General features: G+C 57.3%; 1 pseudogene; it reads left to right on the forward strand.

The window, feature by feature from the left end:
• LOC129783627 (hydrocephalus-inducing protein homolog) overlaps positions 1-22,253 on the forward strand; it is a 70,620-nt pseudogene that overhangs the window by 32,019 nt on the left and 16,348 nt on the right.

Consider the following 22,253-nt stretch of genomic DNA (forward strand, 5'->3'; position numbering starts at 1 on the left):
GACAAATCAAAGTGCATCGTTGGGGTCCATAAGCCTGTTTAGATGCCTCAGGGGCGCGTGGTCTCTGGTGCTTTGCCCTGTGACAGAGCTCGGGCTTTGTTGGGGGGCTTGTTTTCCCCCGGTGCTTTGGCTGTGCCGAAGGGATGCACCAGCGTGTGGTCCCTGGGGGCCTGGGCAAGGATGCTGGGCGTGTGGGTGCCACGCACCAGGGCAGCAGCCTCAGCGCTGTTAAAACTCCTGCATTTAATGCAAAGGGGTGGTGGCTCCTGGCACGTGTCCTTGGTGCTGGCAGGACCTGCAGGGACCTCGGGTCTTCAGATCACCGTTCTGGGGTGTCTGTCCTGCTGGTGGTGGCTCTCACACAGCCTGAGCTGGCAAGGTCATGTCATCCTGCCTGAATCTTCACGCGCGGTTTGCAGAAGCGGTGTGATTTCTAGCTCCTCTATTTTGGGAGGTGGGTGTGGGAAGTGGTGTGAAGCTGTGTCCTTAGGAGGTTCAGAAACCAAGAGACAGGCTGAGATGATTTTTTTCCTAATGTCTCAGCGGTTTGGATGGTGGGTGGCGCAAGGCTGTCCTGGCCCTAGCAGGAAGGACTCTTCTCTCCCTGCTGTCAGTGTGCCTGTGCTGCCATTGAATCCCCCCTGTTAATACCTGGATCCATTTTGTCTCATCTGACGGGTGGTCAGGTTGGGTGAGATGGACACAGGGGGGTTAACACCTTGCTGTCAGCCCCTCCAGCCCCAGGCTGACCTGCTTATGTCAGGAGGCTCCTCATCTCCGCTCCAGCGTGCCGGTGGAGGCACTTCTGCAGCCCTTTGGCCCCTCTGCTTTGGGGCTGGTCCCTTCTGCAGGTGGAGGAGCCGCTCTCTGCTCCTTGCCTTCATCCCTGCGTTCACAGCCTTGCTCTGAAAGTGCTGGAGGCTGCCCAGAAGGTCCCGATTCTGAGAAAGGGTTACCTCAAGCCTGGGCTGATGCCGAACATCTCATCATCTTGCCCTTCTTTCCCAGGACCAACCCCCTTTCCTTCAGTGCCAGGAAGATGTCGTGTCCTTGGGGTCAGCTTTCTGTTGACACCTCGGGTTCCTCACTCCCTTCCTTTTCATGTGATGCTCATTGTTGTTCGTTTTGACTTTCCCCCACTGGAAAGAGTCCCTGGCTGTGCTGCTTCACGCTTCGCCGCAGCAGGACTTGCTAATCGCATCATCTCCCAGCGCTGGGTCCCAGAGGGCTTCTACTTTAGAGGGAAAAATACTGTTGTTGTCTAGGCACCACGGTCTGGTGAAGTTGCCTCAAACCGTTCTGTAGAACTAGAGGTACCTTAATAAATGATTATGGATTTTCCATCTCGGGGGTTTCCCTCTCCTCGGGAGCTGTTACTAAGCCGCAGTATTTATCACGAGCCACTCTAAGAGCTGCGGTTTCATTTCCTTGCCATGCGCATCGTAGCGAGCGGTTCTGGGACAGCTGCCGTGTTGACGGCCGGACCCAGGCGCCCAACGGGTGCGTGGGCTGGTGCATGGCTGGAGGGTGTTGAGGTGCTCCTCTTGGTGGCCCGACACTGCGGGCATCTCCCCTGCCGCCAGGGAAAGGTAGCGTGCAGCTGCAGGCTGCCCAAAAGCACCACTGTCCCAGCTGAGCTGGATTTATCTCATCCTTACGGAGCTGCCCAAGTCAGCAGCCGCTGGAGGTGTCGGGCAGTTTGGTCGCCCATCAGGGCCCCCCAACATGCACCCGGGTGCCTGGGCTGAGAGGAGCAGAGGTTGTGTGGGTGGGACCGTAGGTGGGCGATGCGCTGCAGGGCTGAGCGAGCACCTTCATCCCCTCCAGCCCTGGTTTGTTCTTCCCCACGGATGGTGCCGAGCTGTTGCTCGGGGTCCCCGTGGCGTCCCAGCAGCAGGCGGAGGGAGGGCTGTCAGGGGCTCATCTGGGCGAAGCCGGGTTCTTGCATGTCGCTGTAGGGAGGGCAAGTCAGGTGGGATCTCTTCCGGGTTATGAAGAGCAGAGCCTGTAATCCAGAAATGAAAACCAGCCTTAGATACTAAAGACAAATCTTTGTTTGGAGCCCGTGGTTCAAGGCACTGAATTCCCAGCTGTAAAAAATGTGCCGTGTTTGACTGCGGGGGGAACGCTTACAAATAGGCACAGCGGCAGGTAGGCATGGCCTGAGCGCGTCCCTCCACGTGGCGTTGGAAATCCAAGCAGAGCTACTGTGAGCACCTGCTGCAATTTCATACAGGGACCATAGTCAGAGTCACTTGGGAATTCTGAAAACGTTAACTCATATGCTTTTTACTGGCTGCTGTTGCTCAAAGGATAAACTCGGCTCTGTTTGCAAAACGAGCGGTTGAACTGCTTTGCTGAACCATTTGCCAAATTTGTCCTCCAACAGTTTGTGTTTAGAAACTGCTGGGGAGGTAATGATGGCATCAGGACGTGCCACACCGGTTATAAGCTCGTTTCAGCAGAGCTGCAGCCTTTGTGGCGTGAGGTGCGGTTCGAGCTGCTGTTTTGCAGCCAAGGAGTACCTGTGGCACGGCAGGGAGCTGAATCTCGGTGTCGCGATTGGAATAGATTGATTAAAAATGACCAGCGTTTCCTTCCCCAAAGTACTAATCGCGGCTGCTTTGGTGCTCATCGGGGATCAATGGTCTCTGTTTAATTGTGAGTCTCTGCCTGGAGCCGCTTGACGTGTCTTCCCGTGTTCCTTGCGTGTGCGAAGGTGTCCCGTGCTGGGCTCGTGCCGGCTCTGTCGGGGTTCGGGCACAGCAGGCGGCGGGCTCCGTCCCTGCTCCTGCCATCGCCGCTGCTGGTCCTGACCCGCAGCTGTGCGTAACCGCCCAGGGGAGAATTCAGGGTAAATACCTAGAAGAGCTGAAAACCTCCTTGCGGCACTGGGTCTGTGCTGGCGCATCGCCATCCAGATCTGCCCCTTTGTGTCTCAGTCCCACCTTTTTGTGCAGTTTGTCCTTTTGTCTCCCTGCAAGGTGTTCACCTCTGATGTCTGCAGTTCCTCATGGCAAGCAGTTGCCACTGCTGGACCAGCGTTGTCCCTGGGCAGCCCCCAGCATTGACCTGCTGCATCCTGGTTCTGGAGCTGCCAGGTCGGATCCATTCCTGGGCTGGCGGCACCAGTGCCCACCCAGGGGCCACGTCCTGCCAAGGAGCTGCTTGTCCAGGTCTTCCTCCCTCCTACTGCAGCTTCATGATGGAAGTTACGGTTTCTTCCAGGTTCAGCCCTCCAGCACCTAAACTTTTCATCAAACCCCAGCCACTGAAGGAGGAGGGAGCCTGCTCGGAGCACTCAGCATCTGCAGAGAGCGGTGTCAGTGATGGATGCGTAGAGGAGCCAGCTGAAGCCCTGGGAGCAGTGGGGGATCCTGCCCAAGAGCCAGCAGATGCAGAGGACTCCCTGGAAGCAAAGGTAGATTTTCTTGTACACTCTCTGTTTTGCGTTGCCTCCCCCAGCTTGCCACCAAAAAGCCGTGCTGGTGCCAGCGTAGCGTCCCTTTTTTGCTGCCCTGCTGCCATGTGCCCTGAGAGTGGGCTGGGCAGCAGGGCCAGCAGCTGGACACGGGGCTTATGGGGAGGGACAAGTAGGGTAGTGTTGTTTGGAGAAGCCCATTCAGGTCCTCCTGACCTATGGTGAGGTTGGGGTTTTTTTGGTTGGGTTTTTTTTTGCACTGTGAAAGGAGGGGTTTTACCTGCACCGTGATGTGGAGGCTTCCAGTTCCCTTCCTCTGTCAAGCCCTGCCCAGTACTGGTCTCCATGTACCACCTTCTCAGCCCCAGCTAGAGCCACCCATTGTCACGTCTCTGCCTTCGCCCGAGCCCCGGTATTGCAGCGATGGCCACAGAGCTGCCTTTTTATAAATGGAGACTTGACAAAGTCGCTGTCTTTTCCTCTTAGTATGGAAAACAGCCTTTGGTCTGCTGACCTTCCTGGTGAGCCTCGGTGCTTTGGAGCTTGGCCTCGGTGCTAGTGGGAGCTGATGGCGCCTTTTGCTTCGCGTGGGACAGAGGCTGCTCCTGGGGCAATAAAAAAGGATATAGGAGAGCACAGGAGGTTCTGAAAGTGCCGGAGTTGGTGTCAAGTTCAAGGAGGGGGGTCGCACCTGCTGACATCTAAATATCAGTGGTTTTAATGTTGTAGCTCTGCACGTGTTTTCTGAATCAGGAAAAAGGATACCTGGTAGGCATAAAGAATAGCGCGGCTGAATGTTTTCAGATAGAAGCATGAAATCATTTTTGTGCCCTGCTTTGTTGCCATGTATGCACAGATAAAGCAGGGAAATTCAAGGGGATATGGCTAGGTAGGATCCAAAATTGCTTCAAAGGATACATCTGGGTTGCAGCGTTGTCTTCTGCTTGTGTCACTGTATCAAGGCAATGTCCATGTAGCCTTCCTGGGGAGGTGGGAGACCATAAGCCTGGGAAAGATGTGGGTTAGCGTCTTTGGGAATATGCCCTTGGCAAAGCTTTGCAGGCTGGAAGATGTGGAGACAACAGAAAGAGCACTGAGATGTGAGAAGGCTCAGCCCTCCCCAGTGCTTTATCTCCTTGGGGAGATGTAGCCTCTGGTTAGGCCTGAGGATGTGCTGTACATACCCTGCCCATGTCAGAGCCCCAGCGCAAAGCCCTCCTTCATGTTACCGAAGCAGCAGGTATTCTTAAACTTCAAGAGCAATCACAAAGCCCTTGCTTATAAATAGGGGTCAGAAGCCCAGGGACGAGGTTCCATTTAAAGGATGGCACCTCTGAGGTTAAACACCAGCCCTCAGCTGCTGCAAGGCAGAAAAACATCTCAGCTGCCTTTTTCAGGATGGTGTTATTCAAGAGAAATGGCGATCCTCAGCCCTCCAGCACTGACGAGTGCACAAGGGGAAAGCTAAGCACCACCTGAAATGGGACAGCTGTGCCAAGGACTTCTGAAGTCCTTATTTCCCATTTTTGACACTTCTCGCTTGCAGCTGCATTCCTATTGTTGTCATGGAGAACCTGAGCTGTCCAGGGGTGGGGTGTTTGGTGCGTTTCTTGGGCAGGAGTGAGCAAAGCTGGGGTGGCATGAGGGTGCAAAGTGCCCTCGAGGTCCCTGCCAGGACAGGGTGCTGGGAGCACCCCGCTTCCTCATGCAAGCCGGTGGGTCCGAGCCCGCCTGCCGGTGTGACACGGGCTCCACCTGCACCTCGTGTCTCATCCGCACGGGTCTTGGACCCACACTCGGCTAATGGCACAGGCGTCCCCGTACTTGGTGTGTGCCTGTGTCCCATCTTAGCTGCTCTTGGCTCGATGAGGCGGTGGAGCCTGCAGCACAGTGATCCCCCTCAGCCCAGCCAGCTGCCTCCTGTAGCCCATGGTGCTTGTTTTCCAGCTGCTGCCGTCCGCTGCTGTGGATCTGGAAAGTTGGAGGCCGGTGAGGACCCAGGAAAGGATGCGGTTTGTGGAGGTGGAGCCCCTCCCCTCGGGAGCGGAGGAGGTAAGTGGGCATCTGTCTCACTTCCCCGTTCCCAGCGTGGCAAGCAGTTACGTAGCCCCCGCTGCCACTGGTGGCCCTCGGTGCTGCTCACGGAGTGGCCTCGCATCCCTCCCAGCACGTTGCGCAGCGCTGCTGAAGCAACCGGCCATGTAGGGCTGACCGAGGGTCCTGCCTGTGCAGCGCCTGTGGAGGGTGTTGTTTGTCTTGTTGCTCATCAGGTGCTCGGTAGGAAATTTTTGCAGTAGCTTTTGCAGTAGCTTTTGCGAGAGCAGTGTGTGGGTCGGAGAGAGAGTGAAAAGTGTCAGGAATCAGACAAGCTGGGCTGGAGTCCACCCCCAGCTCCAAGGGCTCTCATCTCCAAGTCTCGTGTGTTTCTGAAGGCAGTAAAAAGTGTTTTTAAAGGCAAGTTCTTCAGCTGAGAGAATGTCTTGCTGCCAGGAGACATCCCAAATTAATTTAGTGTATTAATACATTAATTAGTATGGGAGAAGATTTTTCCCAGGGTCTCTCCCACCGGTAAGTGGAATGGATGCAGAATGAGATTAGGGTGATCTCGCCTGTGATGAAGAGGCCCCTCCAGCCACATCTGTACTTTGCTCCAAGCCACGGCTGCTCTTCTGCATCAATTTCCACGCTCGACATCTCTATCTCTCCTCCCCTGCCTCCAGGTTTTTGATGTCCTGCCACTGTACGGCGTGCTGCCGCCGGGCAAGAGCCAGCGCGTCACATTCACCTTCGTTGGCCGCACAAACATTGCTGCCCGTGTCACGGCGCTGTGCAGTGTGGAGGGAGGCCCGACCTACGAGATTGCGCTGAGTGGGGAGGCTTCGCTCAACAACTACTTCCTTGACGTGACGGAGATCGACTGCGGGCTGCAGGTACCGCACGCTTCTCTTGGCAGAGGTCCTTGTCTTGGAACTGTCGCCGGCGCGTTGCTGCCCACCGAGGTCTAGGGCGCTCTTCCCTTCCCAGCTACTCTGTTGGCTCTGTCGCTTGGAAGTACTGCCTTTGGGTGATACGTTCTGCATCAGAGTTGTTTTTTAACAGCCATCTCTACCCCCCAATAGTTGGGATTTCCTCCTCTTCAAGGTAACGAGCGCTGCCTCCCGGGACAGGCAGGGACCCCGTGGTGATCTCCAAAGGGACATGTCCCCAGGACCCTCATCCGCCCATCCGTTCCTAAAGCCTGAGGTCCAAGGAGATGCTTTCTTTTAATGCTCTTGATTAATCAACAAAATAAACCGGGGAGGAAGTTAACTTGGGCTTCCAGTCACTGCAGCTGGAGAGAATGTCCCAGAACAATTGGCACTTCTTTTCAGTTAAAATCCCCACAGACCCTTCCAGCTGTTGGCCCTGTTTGGCTGTTGCCCTGTCTGTCTCTACTTTTGCTTCTGTTTTGCCTGCAAATACTTGTATGCAGGTGCCTCTTGTTCTGAAATGCCTCGATGCCTCCTTTTTTGTTTCAGCTGGCTGTTAGGCGACACCTTAAAGAGCAGGGGGCTTGTATCCCCTGGTTTATTTATTACTGCATCTCTACGTGCTGCTGTCGATAGTGTTCCTGCGTAGGGCTAAGAGGTACCCTGTGGCTGGGGGTTGCCCAGGTTAACCCAGGACACCGCAGTGCCTGTACCTCCTCTGCGCTCCCTGCTTCTGCGCTGTGTTCATGTGCTTTCAAGCCAGGGAAAAGGGAAGGAGACTCCCAGCAGCAGACCTGCGTCTGTAACTTCCCGCTCCTCTGTCTTCTCTCCAGCCGTTTAACAAAGTCAGGGAAGCGGAGGTCACCCTGCAGAACAGAGGGAAGATGGGATTCACCTACGTGGTGCTCGGCTCCAGCGCAGCCGCTGCGGACAGCCCTCCGCTCGGCGTGCCCCTGGCCGTGCCCAGCACGGTGAGTAGCACGAGTGATTCACCCTGGCCAGGCTGCCCAGGAGAGGGTTATAGGGAAAAAAGTTGGTGGGGCGGGTGGAAAAAAAGAAAAGGAAGACAGAGCCACAAAACCAGCACGGAGAGCCAGGGCTGTAAGCAGCTGCTGCTGGGTGGCAGAGAAGGTCGAGCAAGCGCGGTCCTACTAGAGCCCCTTCATGGCCTTTGCTGGCGGGTGGCTCTGGCATCCTGCAGCAGCCGCCGGCGGGAGGCACGAGGGCTTCGGTAGCTCTTTGGACCCCGAGTGCTGAGCTCTGTGGTTGTGCCGACACTGGAGCCAGATGGTGCAGGCTCTTGTGAGGGTCACCTTCCCCAGGTTGTGTGGTCAAGCAGGGCGTACTCCCTGTCCCTGCCTGTAAGAAACCCCACCTGCCCCCTGCCAGCACTAAGCAGGACTGAAATACTGTCTTGCCTGGGCATGAAGCTGCTTTGCCAGAAATGTTAGCAGCCCCTGTATTGGTCCCTCCTCCAGCTTTGCTGCTTTGCAGCAGTTTTGTGGGGCAGCGAGGGGGTCAGGGAGGATCGGGGCTGGAACAGCCAGGAGAGGAGTTTGCAGCATCCCGGCGCCCCAGCTTCTTAGTCCCGCGTGGATGTCTTTGAGCTGAAGCAGCGTTCTTACCTTTGTCTCTTTTTGCAAGGGGAAGAGGAAGCCAAATGGCTTTCACATTGTTTTCGTGCCCGTCTCCTACAAGGGATGACACACTGATGCCCTCTTCCCGCGGTCTGCCGAAGACGCAGCTCTGCTTGGACCCGTGCAGCCAGCTGCTGCAGCAGCAGCGTGGGTGCTGGCAGCTTGGCAGGGCTCACCTTTGCTGCAGCTGCGCTGTGCGCTGGAGTACGGGCTCAGGGGACCAAGTGGCAGGAGCTGTCCCACTCAGCGGCTTCCCCTGCAGCGTGCAGGGGAGCGGGGAGCCGAGGGTCCAGCCCAGCGTGCAGAGGGTGAGCCAAAGGCGTCTGCGTCTGTGCCCGGTCACCCAGAGCCATGCTGCTGTCTGCTTCCATTTGCTCTCAATGTGGCTGGCGTGAGCCCAGCCTGAGGCTTGGAGAGCCTTTCTGGAAGCCCCGAGAGGAGATGTCCTTCCCAGCAACACCTTCTTCCCTAGAATTTGTCCCAGTCTGCTCCTGCATTTCCAGAGATGTATGTTTGCAGGTCGCTGTGAGTCTGGATGGGCTCACGCACCCCTGGTGTAACCACGCAGGCAGGAGATGTTTGGTTGGGATGATGAATGAGTCAGGCCCTTCAGCAGCAGCCTGGGAACCACTGACGTGCAGTGTGAGGAGCTGCTGGCCCTGCTGAGGGCATGGGCTTTAGCTCGTCTTCCACAGCAGCTGGTAAAAGAGCTTTTCTTTATTCAGTCTGGCTCTTGCTAGCAGAGGGTAAGCGCTGTGAGCAGCAGAGCTGCGCTCCTGCTGAGCAAAGGGCGGTCTGTGCTGTGGGAATGCAGCCTTGCGAGCCTTCTGAAGGACGTACTGCACCCTGGTGTAGCAGACTCGAGCTTTTAGGATACGAGAAAGCTAGAAGGCCATGTTGTCTGACGTTTTCTTCCATAGGAGAAGCTGTTTTCTCTTCTCAGTGTGTCTGTCGCCTGAGCCGTCCCCCCACCAAACGCTCTTTGGTGCATTCCCTCTCTTGTCTCCCGTGCCCTGCAGGGTTACATTGGACCTGGCAAGGAGCAAGTGCTCAAAGTCTGTTACCTGCCAGGAGTGCCTGGAGTCTTCTGCAGGGCTTTGCAGATTCAAGTGGGTCACCTGGAACCAGCAAGCATCACCCTGAGAGGAGAAGGGACCCTTCCCAGGATCTGCTTGGACCTGCCCAGGAACATCAGCGGTGAGCACTGCCTCTCTGCTCCGCAGGAAGGTCCCCTGGCTTTTTCCCCATGTCATATGCCCACAGGGCAGCTCACCCCCACCCCCACTGAGCCTGGAGGTTTCAGGGCTGTCAGAGCAACACTCAACCCTCGGGTTGCTTCCTGAGTCTCTAGTAGGTGAGTCCATGTGGGCTTTGCCCCAGGAACCACCCTGCAGAGCTTGCCAGCATATCTGTCGGAGGCCTGGGAAGGTGGCGGCTGGGCAGAAAAGCTTGGGGAAGCTGTAACGCGGGCTGGCAGGGATGTTGGCAGGGTTGGATTTGCCATCGCATTGCAGGGGATGGGATGCTCCTCTGTAGAGGGGAAGGTGGGTGGTAGTGAACGTCAGGATTCAGAGAGGAGCAGCAGCATCCACTTCCCATAGATTGCTCAAGGAGTTTGTTTCTGGGAGAGGCCAGCATCAGGGGAGTGGGGCTTCCCAGCTTAAGTGGGATTGGCACGGCGTCCACGCTTCTATTTGTGGATCTCTTCTTCCTCCAGGAAATGCAAAATATAAGAAGGTCCTCAAAGAGGCCAAAGAAAAGATGGCAAAGGACAGCCAGCGAGCTGAAGCAGTTGCTTTGGGGGAGGCTGCAGCCGCGGAGCCACCCAGGGACGATGCGGACACCGCGGTGAGAAGCCCCATTTGGCATGTGCCACCCTGCCCCTGTGTCACTCGAGCCCTGGGCACCCCGCAGCAGGCTTCCTGGGGCCCTGCTGGCACTTGGGACCTCCCTGCCCGCACCTGGCCACGACCATGTGTCAGCTCAGCGTTGCCCCAGGGGCTGCCCAGCTCTGGCTGTTGTCCCTCCAGCAGATGCACCAGCTCCCCGACTGCCTCAGGGAGAGCTCCTGAAGGCCGTGCTCAAGTGACTGAGTTCCTGGCACTTTGAAGGAGCTGCAGGTCGTGGCTGAGGGGTTTGTTGCTCACGACCCAGCTTACCAGCAGCAGCCTGACTGCGCCCTGGGGCTGTGCTGTCAGCGGTCATCTCCAAGAGGCGTCAGCTTTCTCGTGGTTCCCTTTCCAAGAGAGCTGCTGTCCAAGCTGCTCTGGCACTGGTTGGGGGGCAGGCAAATACTCGGAGCTCTGGAAGGTTCCTGGCTTGGCTGGCTGGCTGTCTGGCCAGATCAGCTTTTGTGACAGTGACTGGGCAGGCGAAGGTGCTGGAGTTTGTTTCCCTTGAGATCAGGTCTTGACTAAGGGAGCAGGAGGTGTCACAGATGCTGAGCAGCGAGGCAGAGGGACTCCATCGCCCCTCTCAACAAGATCAGGGCGGGATCCTCTCTCAGAGACAAGCCTGTGCCTTGGGCAGGACCTTTGCTAACCAGCCGCTCTCTTTCCTTTCCTCAGTGGGACACGCAGCTGCAGCTGCAGCTGGAGCAGTTGCTGATAGAGGAACATGCCCTGGAGCAGCAGAAAGCTCTCAGCTCCGGTCCCCCAGAGGAAGCGGCCTTTGACCAGCTCGTCGGAGGCTTCTCAAGTTAGTAGAGACTCCAGGTGCCCCGAGGGTGACACCCAGCAGTGCACCCCTGCTCCCGAGAGCTCCTGGTGTCTGCAGAGCTGGCGGTAGCTGGGCACTGCAGAAAGGGTCTGACCCTGGTAGCTCTGACGTGCTCCCTGTGAGCAGCCGAGTGTCCTCACTTCATAGTGCCACCCTGGGGTGCTCAGCTCCCCACAGATGCTGGGTTCTGCTCTTAGTGCTGAGGGGGTGCAGTGCAGACCATCCAGCCCCTCCAGACAGCACAGACACCGTCCCTGCTGACCAGCTCTGAAAGAGGCAACTCAAAGCTGGCATCTTTGTTCCAACTAACAGGCCACGCTAAGCAAAGCCAGCAGGGAATCGCACGGGCTGAGAAACCCTAAAGCAGGGGGTGCAGATGCTGGTGGGACCGTAGGGCTTGCCTGGGTGCCTTGGTCCTTCCCTCTGCTCCTTCCTGGTGAGGCAGGGGCACGGTAGGCTCCAGTTCAGGAAGAAAACGCTCTGCAAAACAGACCACTTATGCGCTTTCCCGAGTGGGATTGCTCTGGAGAAGGAGCTGCCCTTGAACGCTGTAGGTGTCGATTCCTGCCTTTCCCGGGGCTGCTCTGGGGACAGACCTGGCTGCAGAGCAGGGAAGATTGCCTGTGCAGGCAAATCTCATTGCAAGGTCCTGAAGCGATTTCAGGCTTGGGCTGTACACCAGGTTAGCAGTTCCACTGAGGCCAGTGGAGGTCTGGTGGACTTAGCCACAGTGGCTCTTTGTAGCCGAGGAGCTGCGACCAGTTAAACACAATTTTATGTTGAGGTCCCGTTGGTAGCTGATAAAACCTAGGACCTGCACCCTCCGTGACTTACCAAAGTGTTACTACCAGGTGGTCAGGCCTTGGCTTTCACAGGCTTGAGCTGGGTTTTTACAGCAGCAAATACCCACTTGATTTGTGTCTTCTGTCCACCTGGAAATGTAGCCGGGCTGTGGTTTAAGGAATGTCTCTATTCCTTTCAGAGTTCAGCTGCCTGAGTACATCCTGGACTTTGGCTGTGTCATTCCTGGTACCGTCCGCACACACCTTGTGAAGATCACCAACCCCGGGCGGTTGCCTGTGTCCTTCCTCGCCGATAGACGTGTCTTGTGTGGCACAGGTAACCAGTGCTGGAGGGACTTCCCGTGGGCTTGACAGATGAGTTAAGTCACTGGGTGTGTGGGGGTGTTGAGTGCCTGTTTGTACAGCTTTTTTCTTCCTGACTGCCCCCTGCCCAGTGCTTTAGAGCCTGAATTCTCCTGGCCAGCAGTGCCCAGAGACCTGGTCTGCCTGGGACTGCCCTGACACCTCATTTCAGGGACTAGGTGGGCTGATCACCTTGGTCACCTCTCATCATCTTCTGCTCTTGGCTACCATGAGTGACAGCCGAGGTTTTGTGCTCTCTGTGGGCTCGTGTTGCAAACGGACGGGACCCTTTGTGGTTTGGAAGTGCTTTGTTTAGACTTCATGATGTCATAGCCCTTCAGTTGAGCCTTTATTGAGAAAAGAGCCTGTGAGATCCTCTGGTGTATCAAAACAGGCTTCCACAACAGGCCCTGAGGCAAGGCTGTGTCCCATCAAACGGTGACTTGCTGTGTCTGAGGGGTGGTCAGGTGTCTTCTCGAAGTTGTTGTCCAGGGAACACCGCAGCATGGGGGAACCTTCGTTGGAAATTCTCCTTTGGGGAGGTCTGTGCCTCCTTCCCTGAGATGCCCAAGGAAGGAATTGCTGAAGCTCAGCTGATGGGTTTCATTTTTACCATGTGGACCTTGGATTCTGGCTGCGAAAACGCTTTCTCCTTGGGCGGTGACAAGGGAGAAAGAGCAGCAGGCTTCTCCAGGGATACAAGGGAGTCTTTCGCAGAGCTGCCAGCCAGGACACCCGTGTGGCCTTAACGTGCTTGTGACACACAAGCGGCATGAGATGTATCTCAGCTGCTTTATTTTCATCTGTTCAAGGTTTCAGCGTGGATCTGGACCATGTGAAGTGCCTGCCCTGCTGCAGGACTAAGACATTCAGAGTGCGCTTTGACCCACAAAGCGCCAACCTGCCACTGGGAGAGGTGGACGTGCTCCTGCCCATCGAGGTACCACCTTTTGGGGCAGGCAGCAGGCTGGACACAGCAGATGTCACCTGGTCTCTCAGCTGATGTTCTGTCCTTCATTAGGTAGCAGGTGGCCCCACGTTCCATGTCCGCCTCCGTGCCGACGTGACTGTGCTGTCCCTCTGCCTCTCCAGGGACAGGCTGGAGTTCTCCGCTGTCCAGTGTGGGCAGTGCCGGGAAGAAACTGTCCAGCTCCACAATCAGCTCCAGGTCCCCTGTCAATGGTTCGTCACCGTGCACGAGCCTGTTAAGGTAAAGCACAGACAACGTGTGACACGTAACTTCTTGGTTGGGTTTTCTTTGCCTCTTGCCCTTTCTGCCCCCGTGGCTGCCTGGGCGCTTGGGCTACAGCTGGGCTGAGGAAGCTTCTGAGGGTACGGAGCAAGGCTGCTTCGCCTGGACCTGTTCGTTAGCTGATGCTTCACTTCTCTGCCATCTTCACCCATGCCTCCTCCTCTGAGGACAGTGCCTCCCCATCTGCCTGCCCTGCCTACACATCTTTGCTCCCATTTATGGTGCCACCAGGTTATGGTGGCCACGTCTGGTTTGGACGTGGGTGCTCTCCGCACCGTGACAGTATCTCAGAGCACGGCGGGAACCAAGAGTCTGTCCCCACAAAGGCCACCTCACACGCCTGGTTTCTGTGCCCAGGTGGACAAATGCTTGTCAGCGAGCATGCGTCGGAAGCTGCTGCAGGAGTTGGAAGCCAAGCCCTGTGTCTTTGAGGCACTGCCCTCGGCCGGAACCCTCGCTCCCGGACAGCGATGCAACATGCGAGTCAGGTTTTCACCCGTGGAAGAGGTGAGATTGGCAGGTGTCACCCCGCGGAGGTCTGGCAGGGCAGTGTGGAAATGAGAGCCCAGCGCAGGGGATGAGGTCTGGCCTCCACATGGAGCTTTCTGCCAGCCCCGTACCCACTGTGCCCCAGTTTCCCCTGTAGCGCGCGCTTCTGAGAAGCGCTTTGGAATCCCCACGGGGAGTTGCACAGGGAGCATCCAGGCTCGGCGGTGTGGCTCCCTCTCGGCACGTGGAGGGATCCACCTGTTTCCCCTCATCTTCCACCTGGTGTGGGCATATCTGCAGGCTGCAACGCCCCGGCGCAGAGCAGCTGGCATGCTCGCCGGGGACAACCCTGGAAGGGCCAACCTGGGCTAATCCTGCTGCCGGTACCAGCAGACAAAACAGCCGCCAGACACCTTCCTGGGCACGGCGGGACTGTCACCTGTAGCGGTACGCTGCCAGCAGTCCCTGTGGCTCTGGCCCAACCTGCCTGCGTGTTCCCACGGTCTGGGAGTCAGCTTAAGCGATGGAGCATTCCCAAAGGCAGTTTGCATGTGGCCACAGTGACTTGGAAGCTGGCAGTGTGTGACAGCATGGACACAAGTGCTTCCATGCCTGGGAACAGTCCCAGGGACGGTAGAATTGCTAGTAGGGATGCAACCAGCTTGTGTCGGGCTTTGGCCAGAGCCAAACGCTGAGCAGAGATGACCCTTATTTCTAGCCAGCGGGAGCTCATCTGCCTCTTGCGCGGCTGGTGTTTGCCTGATGCAGCAGTGCCACGGCTGTGTCTGGGCAGCGTAACCCCGAGGACCTTTCTCATGAGCGCTGCACTCCCTTGTGACTGGGTGAAAACGTGTGACAGACTGTTTCAGATCTGACACCAAACAGCCAGTTACACCTCACCCAGGATCCATCCCAGTTACCCGGAGCCAGCATGCAGGTGCTGCAGCCTCTGCTATAATTAAATACCTGTTTTCCATTCACCTTAGAGGTACCGATGACACCGCTGACCTTGGGGCAAGGGTTGAATTCCAGGCCCTTGTCACCTGGGACTTAGTGCAGGACCTTTCTGTGCTTCTCTCTTTTCAGAAGTCCTACAGAAGGAGGCTGAAGATTAACATTTGCCAGAGCAGCCAGCACCTCCAGCTGCAGGTGTCAGGACAAAGTCTGGAGCCGCAGCTGGAGTTCAGCCCCCCAGTGCTTGAGCTGGGACCGGTGCTGCCATACAGCCGTGGGGCGGAGGGGACAGTGGTGGTGAAGAACCCGTGCGAGTTTCCCATCGAGTTTTACTCGCTGGAGTTTGACCAGCAGTACCTTGAGGAGGAGCAGGTGAGCAGGAAGGTCTGGTCCCCGTGTGCGTGCTGCCGTAGCTTCACAGCGCTGTGGTGGCATTCCCGGGCTTGCGCCAGGGAGATGGAGGCAGTCCCCAGGGCACAGCCTGGCGGCACTTGAGGGGCAGCCAGCTCTGCTGGCAGGCGGAGGGGGGTGCTTGGGTAGTCCGTGTTGGGAGGAAGGCATGAGGGAGAAGACTGGTTGGCTGGGCAGTGTGTTCGTGTGGTCAAGAAACCCCTCCTGTACGTGGTTTCTGTTCCCTCCGCGCACAGGTCCTGCACATGCTGAAGGACTACGACAGCCGCAACACCTTGTTGCTGCCTCTGCGTGGCCCGGGTGAGAAGCTGCCCCCAGAGGTGCTGGAGTACTCTCAGGACCAGAAGAGGCTGCAGGATGATCAAGCAAAGCCCAAGACTGGGGACCCAGCGGACCAGGACAAGGGTGAGGGTTTGGCATGGTCTGTCCTGAGTGTGGACACAGCAGGGAGTCCAGGCTGCGTACCCTGAGTTCTCCATGACCTCATTCTCCACGGAAAGCCCGTGCTTTTAGCAGCCGCCTGTTCCCCAGCTTGGTGGAGGAATTGCCAGGTGAAAACCTGTGGCTTGTGAGACGCATCCTCTCGCAGCCCTGAGTGCAGCTAAAGCAAGCTCATATCTTACTGCCACACACTGGGGAAATCATCAGGGTGTCCCCTTGTGTCCCTCAGCCACAAAGAGCAGGCTCGGATGAGTTCTTCAGCCTGTAGGACCAAGTCTAATATAACGAGCTGGTTTAGATTTGTTCCTTCGCAGCAACACAAGCACAAGCTCAGAATACCCCTGGACAGGCTCCTCGGTGCCTTGGGAGTCTCCCTCCTTAGGAGATTTTTGCTTTTGCTTGTGGCCCTGCAAAGTGGGAATGGCCAAGAGCAGGTTGCCATTCCTTCCCCACGTCCTTCCTCCTCGGCCAGCTCTGAAGGTGCCTGGCACCTGTCAGATGGGGGCAGAAAGCACTCCGCTGGGGTTGTTTGCAGCACCTCACCCCGTAGCTCAGTCGTTCCCCCCTCCCTTTTCGATGAAAGCCAGTCCAACAGGGTGAATTCAGAATCCGAATGTGGGGAAGAGGAGGAGGAAGGTGTTAAGGAAAGACATGGGATGGCTGGTAACCCGAAGCTCTTCACCTATTTTGTCCATTGTAGCAAAAGAGCCCCGGCGGTGGACTTCAGTGCCACCTCCATTGCTTCACTGCAGCCTGGTGCCATCTCCCTCGGGACTGTTCCCAATGCCCAGTTGCACCTGTCACCCCCCTTAGGCACCAGGACCCGGGACCAAACTCCCATGAGGACCGTGGGGAGGGTTCATGGAAGATGTGGCCCGGGCCTCTTGGGTGTTGCCAGATGCTCTTTCCTCCTCCTGCCACCCCACTTACTGTGCTCTGAACAGGCCCCTTCGCCAGCAGCTGGATCTGCGTGAGCCTCGAGGACAGGCACGATGAGATCTGGGCTGTGACATTGGTTTCAGCAGTCTCCTCTCGCAGGATCTGAGGGGATGGGGAGGGCGATCAGGGTCACAGGGAGGCAGGAGGCTGACTTTCTACCTGGTTCTACACAGCAGAGCACCAGCAGAGCACCAGCAGCAGCAAGGAGGCTGCGGGAGAGCTGGCCGACAGCCCTGTCCATAGGGCCATCGCCCGCCACCTGGGCATCGATATCCCTGCAGAAGGGCGCACAGGCGGAAACCGCAGAGGGATCGTCATCATCGTCCATGGGGCACCTCGGACAGGTACGTGAGCTGTTGGCTGCAAGGAGAGCGGGAAGCAGGAGAGACTTATCCTGGTGGGCCGTGGTGCTTGGTCGGCCAGTTGAAGCGAAGCGAGGCAAGCCACAGCTCTGCTGGTCCATGAAACAGTCCCAGGCCTCTGCCTAGCTGGTGCCAGTGGTGTGGCTCATCTTGTGTCCGTATAGCTAGGCTCTTGTCCCCCCAGACGGGGTGGCCACGTCCCTCTTGCTGCATGGGACCACATTGCCTAGTGCCCGTGTTTCCTCATGGGAGCAGCCCCTAGCCCGTGCTGACCCCCAGACTGTGCCCAGCTGGCACCCACCAGCACAGGGTAGCGAACGGTGGTGGTGGGACAGGGCTCGAAACAATGTCCTGGCCCAGGGCTGAGGTCACACCACAAGGGACAGAGTCCTGGGCTGAACCGGAGGTGGAGGCGATCCACCTGCCTCTGGAGTTCAGCGCTTCTGACCGTGCTGAAGCTGCCTCCCTCGTGGTGTCCCCTAAAGGGACATGTGCTTTCTGACTGTCCTTGAAACCTGCAAAGCCTCTGGGGGGGCTTTCCAGAGCCTGTCCCTGAGAATGCTTCACCTGCAAATGTCACCAAGCCGCCTTCCTCTCTCTCTCAAGGAAAGACAGCGGCAGCGGTCGCCCTGTCCAAATATTACGGCGCTGCCTGCTTGTCCATCGACGCCGTGGTGACAGAAGCCATCTCTGACGGGAGCAGCGCAGCAGGGCTCTGTGCCCGGGAGCTGTGCGTCAGGGCTGCCGCTGAGCAGAGCCACAAGGAGACAGAGGATGAGGGTAAGGAGGAACACTGGGCGCGGAGCGGCGCTTTGGAAACCCACCACGGCCACCTGCTTCTGCTTGCTCCAGAGGAGTTTGGCAGCCCTTGGGTCTCTGGGGGAGCACGGGTGCAAGCGTGTAGAAATGCAGAGCCATTTCATAACACAGCTCGGGTGATTAAGAAGCTCTGTTTTGAGGGGTCAGACAAAGGCATTTTTACTGCCTCTGGGCTTCTTGACACACGTTCCTTTTTCTGAGAGTGGTGAAGCACACCCGTACCTTTCTCAGAGCTTTATAAAAACATTTTCTCAGAGCTGAATCCAGCTTGCTCCCTGTGGCCATCAGGCAGAACTGCTGCCCACTTGAACAAGGAATAACCCTCTGAAGTGGCTCATTAAGCTCTAGGTGACTGACTGTGAGTGTGGCTTCACAGACATGAGAGGAAGGGAAGAATAACCTCCTGGAGGAATTTTGGATGAGACTCACTGCAGATGAGTTTTTTTTCTCTGGAAATGTATTCCTTTTCCCCCCTATACTGACACTGCCAGGTTGCGGAGCTGGTGCGTGCTGTGCTGTGCTCCATGTGAGACTGGAGACTTTGGGGAAACTTTCTTGGGCAGTTGTTGCCCTGAGCTCTGCAGGGTGAGGCCAGACGCTGGCCTTGGCGGGGGACGTTTTACATTGCTCAGCTTTGAACCTGGGTGGTTGGGAGCTGGTGGAAGGGAAAAGGCTCTGGGTGCCGGGTGGGGTTATCCCAGGCAGAGGGTTTAGCTTCCGTGGAGATGGGTGATGCCGCTGGGGCAGGGCTGCCCGTTACAGTCTCCACGGGAGAAGGCAGGATGGGTGCAAGGTAGGAAAATGATGGTGCTGGGGGACGAATCTTTGGCTTGATCCGTAGGGGAGCTGCTGTGCAAAGTGTCACCTGTGTGCATGTTTATTAAGGAGGGACACGGGGCTGTGCACGACAAACTCTCTGGCTTTTCCGTCCTCTCTCAGCTTTATCGTGCTAGTAAGGGAAGCAGGGCAGGAGCTGCTTCTGGAGAGCAGCGCTGCTAGTGCCCAGCAGGCTGGGGGACAAGTGCTGTGTCACTGCCAGGGGTGGAAGGTGCCCGCTTGCTCCCCGCAGCACCCATCGCCAGCCCCGCTGAGCCATCTGTCCCCTCTGCAGGTCACAATGCAGATGTCTCTCTCAGCGTGCAGTGCCACGCCAAGGCCGGGCACAGCTCAGTGCTGCGCCAGTCCAGCTCTGGGGAGGACGGCAGCCTGCAGTCCCCGAGTTCCCAAAGGCCGGTGAGCACTGCAGCAAGCAAGAGGAAGGCGGATGGCCGTGCATCCCAATCCCGGGAACGGCATCGAAGGGATTCGACAAGCTGCCAGGTGAAGCGTGATCTGCGCTGGTTAATGCCTGGGTCCTTTCTGTTGCCTCTGAGAAGCGAAGGGGCTGCTTAGAGTGGGGGCTGGTGTGTGGGTGTGTGGTGCAGAGCGCCAGCTGGGCATGCTTGGGGTGGGAACAAACCCCTGTGCTCTGGCAGAAATCTCGACTGGGCCTCAACAGTTTGTTGGCAAAGTGCAGTCCTGGCTAATGTGGCCGCAGGCAGTGGGCAAAGCTGCGGGATGCTGCGCTGGGGGCTTGCAAGCCACGGGATGTGTCCTCCAGGGTTGTCCCCTGGAGCTGCTGGCCTGCAGGGTTGGTTCGAGCCTCCCGCTAGTGGAAAACCCTGGCTGCAAGCCCAGCAGTTGGAACTGTTCAGGGGTTACCCAAGTGGTTTACTTTTCTTGTGGCGTTCAACATTGCAGGGCTCCTCCATTTCTCATCTCCACCCTCCCCTTCCCTGCGTCCCTGCGCAGCGACGGCTGAGCGTCGGTGGCAGCACAGAGGGAGGGCTGGGCTGTCTGAGCTGCGTGCTGCCCGAGGACTTGCTGGTGGCCATCCTCTCCGAAAGGCTCCAGGTACGTGGGTGGGGTGGGGGCAGATGCTGCGTTCCTGCTCCAGAGAGACAGGCAGCGGGGCAGTTTGGAGAGGAGGTCTGTATCTGCTCTCAGAGGAGCCCCGAGCTGCACGCAGGGATCCTTGGGGGAAGCTGCAGATGCCCCAAGGTGGCAGAACGTGGGGAAAGATCAGAGCTCGTCTGGGCTGATGCGCTGGACACAACGATGGCTGGTGTCCTTTGACATCTGCTGACAGTGGACATTTACTGACTGGCTGAGAGCCCCGTGTGTGCCACAGCTGGCTAGAAAAGCTGTTCCTTTTCAACTTTATTCACAGCTGAGTGACTGCTACCAGGGCGTGGTGTTTGATGGCCTGGAAACCCTCTTTGCACACAACATGGCATCTGCTCTCCTCTGCCTGCTCAAAGCTGTTGGAAATCGGCCTCACATCTACGTCGTGAACCTGTTCCAGGATTATGTGTCCTTTAAAGCCAGGGAGACAGCTGCAAAAGAGCAGGAAGGTGAGACTTTTCATCTCCGCACCTCTCAAATCTTCCCTGTCAAGCACTCAGCCTTATCTGGGTGTACCTGGGTTACCAGCAGAGCTTGTAAGAAGTGGTCTTATTAATCCTTCCACCTTCTGCCTGGGTGTAGCCAGTGCTCAGCTCACAGTTGCTTAAAATGCAGCAGAGCAGAGCTGAGGCTGTGAAGACTTCCCTTGGTCTCTACCGTGAAAGCCTGGGCACAAGTGCCAGCTGTTGTGGCTCAGTACCGAAGCAGCAGCAGCAGCTGCCTGCCACGCTGGTGCGCAGGAGCCAGGCAAGGCGCGGGAACTCGCCGTGAACTGTTGACAGTTCAGCGGCTGATCTGAATTTTGGAGCAGGGCTGTGAGCTCCCCAGCATCTCCTGGCAGGATGATCGGCTGGCTCGGGACACAGCTGTGAATCCTGGCAGCTCACCCCCAACAGCAAGCTCTGCTAATGGTTTCTCCTCTGGCCTTGGCTGAAGGGCGGGAGCAGGAAGAAGCTGCCCGCAGGGAGAGAGAACGTTTCTGGGAGATGGACGAGGATGAGTATGATGCCCTCAGTGCGGAGCAGAAAATTCATAACAAGATACGCCAAGTCCAGCGCGAGAGGAGGCAGAGGTCTGTGCGCCTGTAACTCCCCAGGAGGGTGCCCCTGCAGGGTTTTCCTGCTCCGGAGACCTCGGTTGAGCTCAGAGGGGTCACGGGGCGAAGGCCTGAAAGTGTCTGTTCCAAGCGGGCAGTTCCACCCTCCAGGTTCCCAGCAGAGGAAGGCCCTTCCTCCCGGGAGAGAACATCTTCTCTCCAGCTGAGCGGAGAGCCCGCGGGTTTAGACGGTGGCTGCCGGGACCTGGGCTCTGGGCTTGCCTGGCCGCTGCTCTTAGAAGTGTCTCTAAGTTAATTACGTTGATTCTCATCTTCACCCCCTTCTTCCCCACACCAGAGGGGTTGTGGTGTGGCTTGGTGTGAGGCGCAGCTGTGCTGGCTTGGTTTAGATGCCAGTCCTGCCGTAGGGGAAGTCCTTGCTGATCTCCTAGGTTTTTCCTTCCTGAGCGACACCGGCCATAGAAGCCGGTGGCTCTTGGGCTCACCCTCAGCTGCAGCAGCAGGTCAGCCTGGGAGAAGCTCTGATCCAGCAAAGCAGCCCAGGAGGGGAGGCCGCAGGGGTTGAGGAGGATGTACAGCCTAAGTCTGAAACTGGGAGGGGGACCCGCTTAAAGCGAGCGTGTGTTTCCGCACTTCGTTCAGCCCAGGCTGACCTTACGAAGCAAGGCTGAGGTTTGGCTGGCCCTGGAGGTCCCCTCCCACCTCTCCTCACATGGGATATTCCCAGCCTCCCCAGGCTGAGGGAGGTCCACAGAGATGGCCTGACGGTTCTGCCTGGCCTCAGGGTCAGGGAACGAAGTGCAGGACCAGCTGGGATGGCGGCAAGCCCAGGCTTCTGGTGGTGACTCTCGGGCGTGTTTTCTGTTTGGCTTGCTGAAGGGAGATGGAGCAGCTAGCTCGAGAGCTGGAGGAAAAGCGTCGGCAGGAGCTGGAACGCTTGAAGGAAGAAGAGCTGAAGAATTCTGAGCAGGGGAAGAGAAAGACTGGAAAAGACCAAGAGAATGCTTTGAGGAGGAAAAGCCGGCCTGGTGGCAAGCAGGTGCGTGGTTGTTTACAGAGATGACTGAAAGCCCTGGGGACCTTCCTACGGAGCTGCGCCGTGCCCCAGGGAGCCCCACGCAGTGCTGGGGACGAGCACCTGTCAGGAGCAACATGTGGGGCTGCGCTGGGAAACAACCACCGGGGTCTGATCATGCTGCTGCTGCACCGGGGTGTCTTCCCATGGGTTTGCTGCTAGAGCTGCTCTACTAAGATCATGCCGCCTTTGAGTCCTGGCTTCATGTAACTCCACATACTGACTACTGAAGCCCTAGGTAGTTTTAGTCCAGCGTTTCTTCCCACTCTGCCTGTGACTTACACCTGTGAGCCATGATCTGTCTGGGATGTGGGGTCTTTTCCTACATGTCTGGCAGGAGATGCCCCCAGGCCTTAGGTATTCATTAGCAGGCAGACTTTGCAAAGAATCAGCCAGCCACAGGGATGCTCAGCGCACCAGAAATGAACCCAGAGGACTGCACGGGAGTAAGGAGGTGTCTTAAGTTCTCTGCTTGGGTTGGGAACCTGTTCTGTTCCTCTGCTGGTTTGCAGGACTCCTCATCAGTCTGACACTGAAGAGTTTGGTTTGTTGAGCTAAACTAGGTACCAGCTATGTTCTGAACTGGGATTTGTAGGGTGCCTAGCACAGGTCTCGAGCGA

Source organism: Falco peregrinus, unplaced genomic scaffold, assembly GCF_023634155.1.
Source record: "Falco peregrinus isolate bFalPer1 unplaced genomic scaffold, bFalPer1.pri scaffold_76, whole genome shotgun sequence".
Classification (NCBI taxonomy): Eukaryota; Metazoa; Chordata; class Aves; order Falconiformes; family Falconidae; genus Falco; species Falco peregrinus.